The following is a 10,987-nucleotide window of genomic DNA, read 5'->3' on the forward strand; positions in this document are numbered from 1 at the left end:
TAGCCATCATTAGCCCAGCAGCTTCTCAGGTTTATCCTCGAGCTCAGTGTCTGTCCGCGATCTATTGACTCCTGAGGTTTGAGTTCTGGTTTTTTCCAAGGTCAAGCCCCCTGGTCGACCCCCTTACTTGATCCTCTTCCAGAGGTTTCTTTACAAGTCTCAGGGCGCTGCTTCCACAGTCGTATACCCGTCCACACTGGTTCCCCACTTAGGCTTTAGTTCCTGGCTGTGTCTGCCTCCACCCACGCCTCCGCAGTGTCCGTGCTCTCAGCTTGCACTCTGCGCCCAGCGTCCTGCTCCCGGGCTCAGATTTCGCCTGCGTTTTTTGGCTTATTGGGGTCCTAAATCTTGCTGCTTTCAGGAACAGGCCCCGGAGCTGCCAATGACTCGATGGGTGCCTCAAACTTGCTCTATTTCTTTTTAGCTGGCTTCGGAGCTATAGATGAGTGTGGAGGGGGCGGGGGTGGGGTGGTTGCTCAGCCCGCGATTTCGTGAGGGCTGTTTCACCTCTCTATAGCCTGGAAATGCCTCGATTCCACGTACCTTCCACCCTGTGCCCTGTTGTGGGTGTTCCTCCCTTCGTCTGGACTTGTTTTTATGTCCCCTTGAGGAGTTTTGTGTGTTTCCGTCAGGAGAGGTTAAGAGCTGCTTCTTACTCTGCAGCCATCTTAACCCGGAAAACCCAGGAATGCCTATTTTTTGATTTGTGTGATAGATAGAAAAACTACTTGGTATAGCGGAAACAGTGCTCAATTTAACATCGAAGGACCTAGGAATGAATCTCAACATAAGCTATATTGTCTTTTGCAAATAATATCACTGCTACCAAAAAAAAGTTCTATTTTCTCAAATGTCAAATGGAGATAATAATACCTACTTTACAGAGTGGTTGTGAAGTTCAAATAAGATAATACAAGTAAAGAACTTTGTAAAATGTAAAATGCTGTATGAAATCTTATTAACTATCTTATTTTGAACAAATGATTTATCTTCCCCCAACTTCAGTTTTCTCAACTATAAAATGAATAAGTTGATCTCTTTGGTCTAACTTAAAGGCAGCTAGGTGACAGAGTGAGTAGAGTGTGCTAGATTTTAAGTATGTAGACCTACTAATGTTGCCTAAGACATCTTACTACCTGTGTTACTTGGAGGCAAGTCACAACCTCTCAGCTTCCGTTTCTTTATTGGTAACATAGGACTAATATTTACTTCATAGGATAATTGTGAGGCTCAAATGAGAGGGTGTATGGAAGGTACTTTGTGAATCTTAAAGTCCTATATAAATATATACTATGTAGATATTAGTACTAGTTAAGTACTAATATAAACATATAAGTGATATCATTAAGTAATATAATATATCAAATAAATAGGTGCTATATAAATATTAGCTATTGTTATTAATGAATCTATGATTCTACTCTGGTGTGGATTGATTTAGAGGTTGAGTGGGGGAAAGTTTCAGTTTCTGTGTCTTACTTTGAGCTGATTTCTAATGATGCCATCCAGTGGCTCCTTTTTTCTAGGTTGAATTTGATTTTGTCTTTTTCTTCCCTATATTTGATCCTCAGGAGTTGCCCATCACATTTATTATTATTATACAGTATTATTAGACATAAAGCTCACCTAAAAGTACAGCAATGAGAATATTCCAAAAACAGCTATTTGATGAGAGAATCCAGGCTGTTATCAAACCAATTTTCATGATGCCCAGAGCTTCACTGAAAGACAAATTTCAAAAAGAGAATCCAACAAATCTATGGGGGCATTTAATAAACTGTAAGTTTACTTCTCATTTGATCTGGGACTTACCTAGAGCCTGTTCTAAGCAACATGTAATAAGAGGGAATAGTTGGGCTAGACTCACATCTCAACATCTACCTGTTGGCAAAGACTTAGGGTACAGAAAATGGGAGGTTTTTCCTCACCTTTAAAACAACTGGGTCAAAGAGCTTGGTAGAATAATAGAATGTCAGCATTGGGCAATACAGGTCTATCATTCTGCTACTCAAGAAGGATCAGTGACTTGTTATTGCTTTTATATTAAAAATGTAACTCCTTTGTAACATTTAAATCCCTTTGCAATTTGACTATTGTCTATCTTTCTGGGCTAATTTAAAATTACTTCCTCTCATTCACTTAAAATTCTGATAGCTCCACCTGACCAAAATTAATATATCATAAAGGCAGAATGATATTAAATAGGTTGGTTGCAGATATACACAAATCTGAAGGATCTAGAAAGATTTTTAAGACCTTTTCAAAGTAGACAAAAGTAGACAACACCCTCCAGATGTATGGAGCCTAGGAGGCATAGTAGGTCAAAATATCTGAATGAAATTTCTGACTCTGCCACTACCATAGTTTGATTATGAGAACAGTATTTAATCTTTCTGCATTTCAGTTTCCTGATCTATAATTGAGAGGGGTGGACTGGTTTTTAATCTGGTTTTTGTATACAGATTTCAGGGGATCCATGAACTTGAATGAGGAAAAATATATCTTACTTTCAATATGATTGCCGTCTTTTGAAATCCTATATATTTTACTTTGTGAATTTAAAAACATGATTCTGAGTGTATACAGGACATGTATATTATATGTATACAATACATAATATATATATATATATATATATATAATGCAGGATATTTAGACTTTATCAGCTTGTCAAGGGAAATCCTGATACAAAAGCATTATAAACCCCTGGACTAGAAGATCTCTAAGGTACCTTCTAACTCTGACATTTACAGATAACTGAGACATATTCAATTTGCAGACAATTCCAGGATACTAGGCATTACCACATGAGACAGGATGAATGATTTTCTCCTTGCCAATAGTTTGGGTTAGACTATATTAAAAGCAAGGAAGAGGTGGTTAAGTAAAATTGAACCATATTTGTGAGTGTTCTTGTGTTGCCTAAATAATCATTTCTTCAGGGCCCCAAACTCAGGAAGGATCTTGAGGTGTCAGTCCTAAAATAGACTTTGTGAGATGCTAGGTTGTGATGACAGCACATAATAATAACAATAATAATAGCTAGCACTTTATAAATATTATTTCATTTTATCTTTGCAACAATCATGATTGTTGGATTATAGGTGCCATTATTATCCCCATTTATAGAATTGGAAGATGAAACTGAAGGTTAGTTGAGTAGCTAGCAAGTGTCTGAGGCAAGATTAGAATTCAAGTCTTCCTGACCCTGGGTCCAGTGCTTTATTTTCTACTCCTAGCAAATCTGTCCACAAGTCTTCTAGCCAGGCCACCCATGCAACGAATTAACTAGCTATGGAAATTTAAATTCTGTTCAGAAAGGAATTATAGTGGAACACACTCAAAGCTGCTACCTATTTTCCATTTTTGCTGATGGGTAGTTCCTTTTGCATGTAATTGTTTTGGCAAACTAGCATTAATGATATGTCCAGATCACTTAGCCTGTTCATCAGTATTGCTGGTCATATGTTTTCTTCATCGCCCCCCCCCCCTTCCTCTCTTCTCCAAAGGTCACTCTGTTATCAGCAAATTCCAGCTCAGGTCATTATTTATAGTATGTAAGCTTCTACTCATCTATCCCTTACCACTGTACCTCTGTGGATTTATCATTAGAACACAAATGTCAGAGGAAATTTCTATGTAAAGTTTTAGGAGAATGGAGCAAAAAACAAGCACAAGGACATTTATACCTTATACTTAAATTCAACTTCCTTTCTTTTTCCTCCTTAAAAGGCATTTATACCACACTGGATATTCTCTGACATCTCAGAGGAGGAAGCAACAGGGAAGGAAATATGATTATAATAGGAGGGGGGAACATTTGGTTTGGAAATTTGGACATAAAAATCTTTTTCATTCTATAGAGTTTCAAGTATTTGTATATGTCTATGCATGAGTATGTATAAATATATGTGTATGATACACATATATCCTTATGTTTCTATTATATATGTACATTCATCTATTCACACATATAATGGATATAGTTTTATATCCATTTGTTAATAAATTTAATGATTTATTAAGTACCTACTATGTGAAAAGAGTAGCTAAGGTGATATAGTGGTTAAAATGCTGGGCCTGATGTCAGGAAGATTCACCTTCCTGAGTTCAAATATGGTCTCACAGACTTAGTAACTGTGTGAACTTTGGTGAGTCGCTTTACCCTGTTTGCCTCAGTTCCACATCTGCAAAATGAGATGGAGAAGGAAAAGGAAAGCCACTCCAGTATATTTGCCAAGGAAACCTCAAATAGATCATGAAGAGTCAGACATACCTGAAACAATGAACAACAAAATATACAATGTTATGTGTTATAAGAATTCAAAAGATGATAAAATGTTTCCACTGAGGTGCCTCTAAGGAAGATATGAGATTTGAATTGACTCTTGAAGGGTGGGTAGGGATCTAATAAACAGAAATGATATCTTTGCTTTGATTGATGCTATATCTCCCTATAGAACTTGGAACTGCTTAGCATAAGTGCCTGGCATACATTAAGTACTTTGTTGAATTGAATTGGCTTATTCCCTTTCTGCTCAAAGCAGAACAACCAACAAATTTGTAGCTATCTTGATGCTGTTCAAGGAAGTGACCAAGAATCTGTTATTCTAGACCTAAATAAGACCAAAAAGGAAGAATTGCCTATTGAAATGGGAATTAGTTTTTCATTAGATTTGCATAAAGTCATAAAAAGCTGTCAAACCTGTAGAGGCTACAAAACTGAAAGAGATACCTAACACGATAATGACATAGATCTAGATAGGTTTGAACAATGCTCAAAGTTAATAAAAATGAAATTTGATTATAAGATTTTTCCAATGGGGGAAAGTGGGAGAGAGAAAAAAATGTTAACAAAAATGTTAATTTAATTTTAAAAAATTAATGAGTACAAGGGCAGGGGCAACTAGGTACCTCAGTGAGTTGAGAGCCAAGCCTAGAGTAGGGAAGTCCTACTTTCAAATGTGGCCTCAGATACTTTCTATATGCGTGACCCTGGGCAAGTCACTTAACCTCTATTGCCTAGTCCAGTGATGGTGAACCTTTTAGTGACCAAATGCCACCCCCCTCTTCCCCTTTCCCCCAGATAGGGCCAAGGGACGAAGCACTCCCATTGCGCTGCTGGACAGAGTGGTGGGTGAAGTGAAAACAATGTCCTCAGGCATGGTGGAGAGGGGAGCAGCTCAGCCCTGAGTCCCTCTGCCTTTCTAGTAACAAACTCTGGCAGGTGATGGGGTGTGTGCCCTATCTGGCATGTGTGCCATAGGTTTACCACCACCATGGCTCAGATTTAGTCTCTCATAATGAGGTGGGCTACTTCTTCCCATTATGATTTCAGAAGTATTGTTAAGGCCCTGAAGTGTGGTGGCTTTCTCTAAAACATTCAGATCAAGTCTTTGTTCCAGTGAGTTGTCCTTGATGTTAACTACCAATAATTAATGCCTATTTTATTTTAACCAATTAATATCAGTCAGCTTTTACAAAGAAATATTTACAGAAATGTGGTAAAAATAGAAGTTGAAAGCATTTTCCTCTACATTTGGGGGTCAAATTTTCATCCAAGGAGAATGGGTTCAAACTTAAAGCAATTTCTGCTTTAAATGTCATGACATCACTTCGAAATGCAGCATTAACAGCTGTTTGAGTCTGTACCTCAGCTGCTTCTGGGATGGATCAAATGAAAGTTTCTTAGTACTGTAATAAATACAAAAATGATCTTAGAGACTTTATTCTAAATTTATAAATATTGTAGTATTTATTAGTAGAGGGGAAAAAATAGGCAAAGCAGGTCACCAGCCTAACTACCCAAAGTCTCCGGCCAAGCTGCTTCTACTTCATCAGGTCCTAAATTCCCAGTGGATCCCAGTTCATTTTAAAAGTGGTTAAATGACCTGCCCAGGGTCACACAGCTAGGAAGTATCTAGGATTATATTTGAACAAGGGTCTTCCTGACTCTAAGTCTAGGACTCTATCCAAGTGTTACCTAGCTATCATGGTAAGTAACATCAAGCATTTCTTCTTTTCAGTTAAAATTAGATTACTATGGAGTCCCTTGTTGGGGTTCCCATGCATTGTGGGAAACAAAATTTTTATTATTGATAAAACAATATACTGTAATCCCTAATATGACCATTAATTTTGACAAGCATCATAAAAGGTGGGGTATAGGGATAGTATAAGGATATTGGGACAAAGACCCTGCAACATCTAGAGCCTATGGGTAGAAATCCCACTGGAGAGCCTTTTATGGAGGGAAGCTAAGTAGGGCAGTACTGGTCTAGGAAACAACCCTCAAGAAGAGTAGAAAAGAAGGAAATAGACCATCTGTGAGCTTCCTGGTACATGCTAAGCTCATTTGTTTCTACAATCTCCAAGAGTACAATTGCTATCAATACCCTTTAAATTTTTTTGGGAACTCTTGTATAAAATCTCCATCACCCAACCTAAATTATGGATCCATATCTAGATCTCCTGTCTTACTGATCTTGAAGGTCAGACTAAAATACTCTACTAATGGTAACTTCAGTCATGACCATAAAAAACAAGCCTTATGTAAGTCTCTTCATAAACAAAATCTAGGTCACAAATCCATTCCAGGAATGACAGAATGTGGGTTATTACAGCATGGTGAGGTACCCAGAACCTAACCTCATCTCTTATCCCTCCCCCTCTAGCTGCTGCAGTTATATAGCCTTGTAAGAAACATAATGGCTTTCAGCATACATGTGAGTAATAGGCTTTCAAAATAGGAAAACAGGCATTTGGGAGTGGGGTGGCGTGATAAGAATCCTGAAATCATACAGGGTTTGGTGTTCATGGTCCTGGCCCCTATTCCTCCAGGCTAGCAGAAGGGAGGGATATAGGGTGAGGGGGGAGATGCCAATTACCTTCCTTCTTCCCAGACACTACTGCTCCTGCTGAAGAAGGGAGTCTTTCTCTGGAGAGAGATTTCTCCTTGACACATAAGGGCCCTTATATACATGACAATTACTGGTTAAAAATGTATCTGTCTGCTACATGTCTGCAAATGGGAGTAAATCATACAGGGGCTGTAAAAACAGCCATGAGCAGCAGCACACTGCCAACTCCCCAGGAGCTAATGATGCTGGTTTGTGTGGGTTTATCGCTACCCAGCACGAAAGGATAGAGGTTTCCTTTGTGTTTTGAGGAACTAGAATAGCCTAATTTTATTTATTTTTAATCTACAATTTCAGCATGTTCCCACTAGTCAATTGAACACTTGGAAGAAAGGGTATGAGACAGTACCTTGGCCCATTATTTAGATTTAGCTTTTATTTATGTAGGAAATTCTTGGAAGATTCAAAATCTTATTTGCAGAGACTTCTAGCAGCCACCATTCATTACTCAAAACAGGACATCAGCTTTGTACAGACAATGCCAAAGGTGCCAGCTCCTTTTCCCAATGAGGAAGAGGTAGAGAGAGAGAAAGGAAGGGGGAGGAGAGAGAAGAGGAGAAAAGCATACAGGAAGAAAGGAGAGGAGAAAGAGAGGGAGGGGAGATGGAAAAGAAGTGGAGGAAGAAGAGGAAAGGAAAGGGCAACAGAGGAGGGAAGGAGAAGAAAAGAAAGGCAAAGGAGGGAGAGAGGAAAAAGGAGAGGGAGAAGAAGAGAATGGGACACGGTAAGGGTGACAGTCTGAACTTCTGGTACTCCTTGCCTATCCCACCTCCACTTTTTCTTTTTTTCAACCCCAATTCCCACCTTTTGTACTGGAAAAATAAAAACTGAACTTTCCTTCCCATCACTCATAAAGGGCGGAGAGGTAGATTTCACTTTGTCTGCCTTCTCCTTCCCTCTTCATCCCACCATCCCCACCCTCTCTGATTCTTTTATCAGATGTTAAAAATGTCATTTTCTGGGGGCGAATCTACACAGGTGGCATGAAATACTTCTGCTTGGTGTTTTCTCTTTCTCCTCAGCCATATTGCCTATGTGAATTCAGTTCACAGAAACTAAGATCTGATTGCAGACAGTCCAGCTTGGGGTTTGCACATGCTGATGTGGCCCGCCTTTGCCCTACAACCTCTGCTAGTTTGCAGCTATTACCCTTACTAATGAGAAAGTCTGGAAAGCAGTTCATTCTCCAGCCTTTCTATGAGACAGGCAGAGAATATTGACTGGTAGTTTGTGATTTTCTTCTCAGGGAAGTTAGCCCTTATTGGGAGAGAAAAAAAAGGAATGGCTCCTATTACAGGGCCAGCATATGAAGACATTTTAAATTTGAACCCCAGAATAAGAATAGCCCTACAGTCATGCCCCTCCATTGCCCAGAGCGTGGAAAAAGTAATTCAGAGTATGATGAAATGAAGTTATTTTAGTTATGTTCAATTGTTTTCTTCCTTGGATTTTACTTTCTTTGGATCTGATAACAAAGGTAGAGGACTGGGCAAAATATGAGCTCCAATATTCATTAGCACCTCTTAAAAGCTGAAGAGAAACCACTAATTATGAGGTGCTTCACCTCTACCCCTGACAATGGTTATTTACATAATAACTTGACCCTCAGGTTACTGTGCATTGTTAAACACATGTGAAAACACAGGAGCAGATGGGCAATGATTCATGAACATATATTGTTAACCTTGGCATAAAATACTTACTTTCATTTGCTCTAAAAGAAAGGGACACCCTGTTTTGCATAGCTCTTATGGAATTACCTCTAGTGATAGTGCAGGAGCCAGAAACTCCTCCAGGGAAGCTAAAGTTGAACCACTCTAAAGGCATCACCTACTTAGATAAGATTATGCAGGCTTTTGGATGAATGTCCAATTAATTATCATACAGAGAAGGTTTGCTTCCTTAGCTTCATCAGTCTGCTTCGGGCACTTGGAGGTCTGGAAGTAGCATAATGTGGCAGACCATATCAAAAGGTCAGTTCAAGGCAAGTTAGTACTATTCTTACCTTCTGTGGATTGATGTATCTATGGCTAAGACTAAGATAGAAGGGCACAGAAGAATTTTAGAATTGAAAGGGACCCAAGAGATAATTTAACACCTTCATTTTTTAAAAATAGTATTTAATTTTCCCCTTAATTACATGTAAAAACAATTTTTAACATTCATTTTTTTAAAAATCTGAGTTTCAAATTCTCTTCCTTTCTCACTCTTTTCCCTGAGATGGCAGGCTTAAATTTAATATAGGTTTAATTGTGCAATCATATAAAATATTTCCATATTAGTCACTGTGGAAGAAAACTCAAACAAAAAATAGAAAATGAAAAATAGTATGCTTCAGTTTTCAGTCAGTCTCTATCAGTTCTTTCTCTGGAAGTAGATGGCATTTTTCATGAGTCCTTTGGGATTGTCTTGGCCAGTTGTATTGCTGAGAAAAGCTAAGTTATTCCTAGTTGTTCAGCATATAATATTGCTGTATAAAATGTTCTCTTGGTTCTTTATTTGGCTTTAGCTAATGTAAGTCTTTCAGGTTTTTCTGAAGTCCTCCTGCTTGTCATTTCTTATAGCATAATAGCATTCTATTACAATCATACTCCACAACTTGTTTAGCCATTCCTCAACGGATGGGTATCCCCCTCAATTTCCAATTATTTGCCACTATCAAAAGAGCTGCTATAAATACTTTTGTACAAATATGTTCTTTTCCTTTTTAAAAAATCTCTTTGGGTTCCGGGTTAAGATGGCTGCAGAGTAAGAAGCAGCTCTTAACCTCTCCTGACCAAAACACACAAAACTCCTCAAGGGGACATAAAAACAAGTCCAGACAAACGGAGGAACCCCACAACAGGGCACAGCATGGAAGGTACGTGAAATCGAGGAATTTCCATACTATAAAGGGGTGAAACAGCTCTCACTAAATCGCGGGCTAAGCAACCACCCCACCCCCACCCCCTCCACACACAACACCTATAGCGCCGAAAGCCAGCTAAAAAGAAATAGAGCAAGTTTGGGGCACCCATCGAGTCATTGGCAGCTCCGGGGCCTGTTCCTGAAAGCAGCAAGATTTAGGACCCCAATAAGCTAACGAACGCACACAAAATCTGAGCGCAGGAGCAGGGCGCGAGAGCGGACGCAGGGTGCAGAGCACGGGCTCAGAGCACAGGCACTGGCGGAGGCTTGGGTGGAGGCAGACACAGCCATGAGCTAAAACTCTGAAACCCTGAGTGGGGAACCAGTGCAGATGGGAATACGGCTGACTGTGGAAGAAGCGCCCTGAGACTTGTAAAGAAACCTCCAGCAGAGGACCAAGCACGTGGGTCCACCAGGGGGCTTGACCGCGGACAGACCCTGAGCGCGAGGATAAATCTGAGAAGCTACTGGGCTAACGATGGCTACCCAGAATCAGGAAGTTCAAAAGAGAAAGATTAACAACAAGAAAAAGAAGTCTTTAACACTCGACAGCTTTTACACAGAGAAAATCCAGACAACCAAGCAAACAGAGGAGGAGAACAAACAAGCATCCGGACCCTCCTCAAATAAGGAAAACTCCTCACAAGCTATGGAAGAGTTCAAAACTGAGATTTTGAGGAAAATGGAAGAGATCTGGCAAGAAAATAACAATTTAAAAGGTAGAATCTTGCAATTGGAAAGTGAGGCTAAGAAACCAAATGAACTGATAAGCAAATTGAACACCAGAAATGACCAGATTGAAAAGGAATACCAGAAGATTATGGCCGAAAACCAGAAGATTATAGCCGAAAACCAAAGATCATAGCCGAAAACCAAAAGATTATAGCCGAAAAACAATCCCTAAAGGCTAGAATTGAGCAATTAGAGGCTAATGATCTCTCAAGACAACAAGAACAAATAAAACAAAGTCAAAAGACTGAAAAAATAGAAGGAAACATGAAATAACTCAATGAGAGAGTGACAGACCAAGAAAACCGGTGTAGAAGAGACAATTTGAGAATAATTGGTTTTCCTGAAAAACCTGAAATTAATAGAAACCTGGACTCCATACTAACAGAAATAATTCAGCAAAATTGCCCTGAAGTCCTACAACAAGAGGGCAA

The 10,987-nt window shown here is 39.3% G+C and overlaps 1 pseudogene; it reads right to left on the minus strand.

Moving 5' to 3' along the window:
• Positions 1-10,987, minus strand: part of LOC123253066 — a 78,198-nt pseudogene that overhangs the window by 45,043 nt on the left and 22,168 nt on the right.

Source organism: Gracilinanus agilis, chromosome 1, assembly GCF_016433145.1.
Source record: "Gracilinanus agilis isolate LMUSP501 chromosome 1, AgileGrace, whole genome shotgun sequence".
Classification (NCBI taxonomy): Eukaryota; Metazoa; Chordata; class Mammalia; order Didelphimorphia; family Didelphidae; genus Gracilinanus; species Gracilinanus agilis.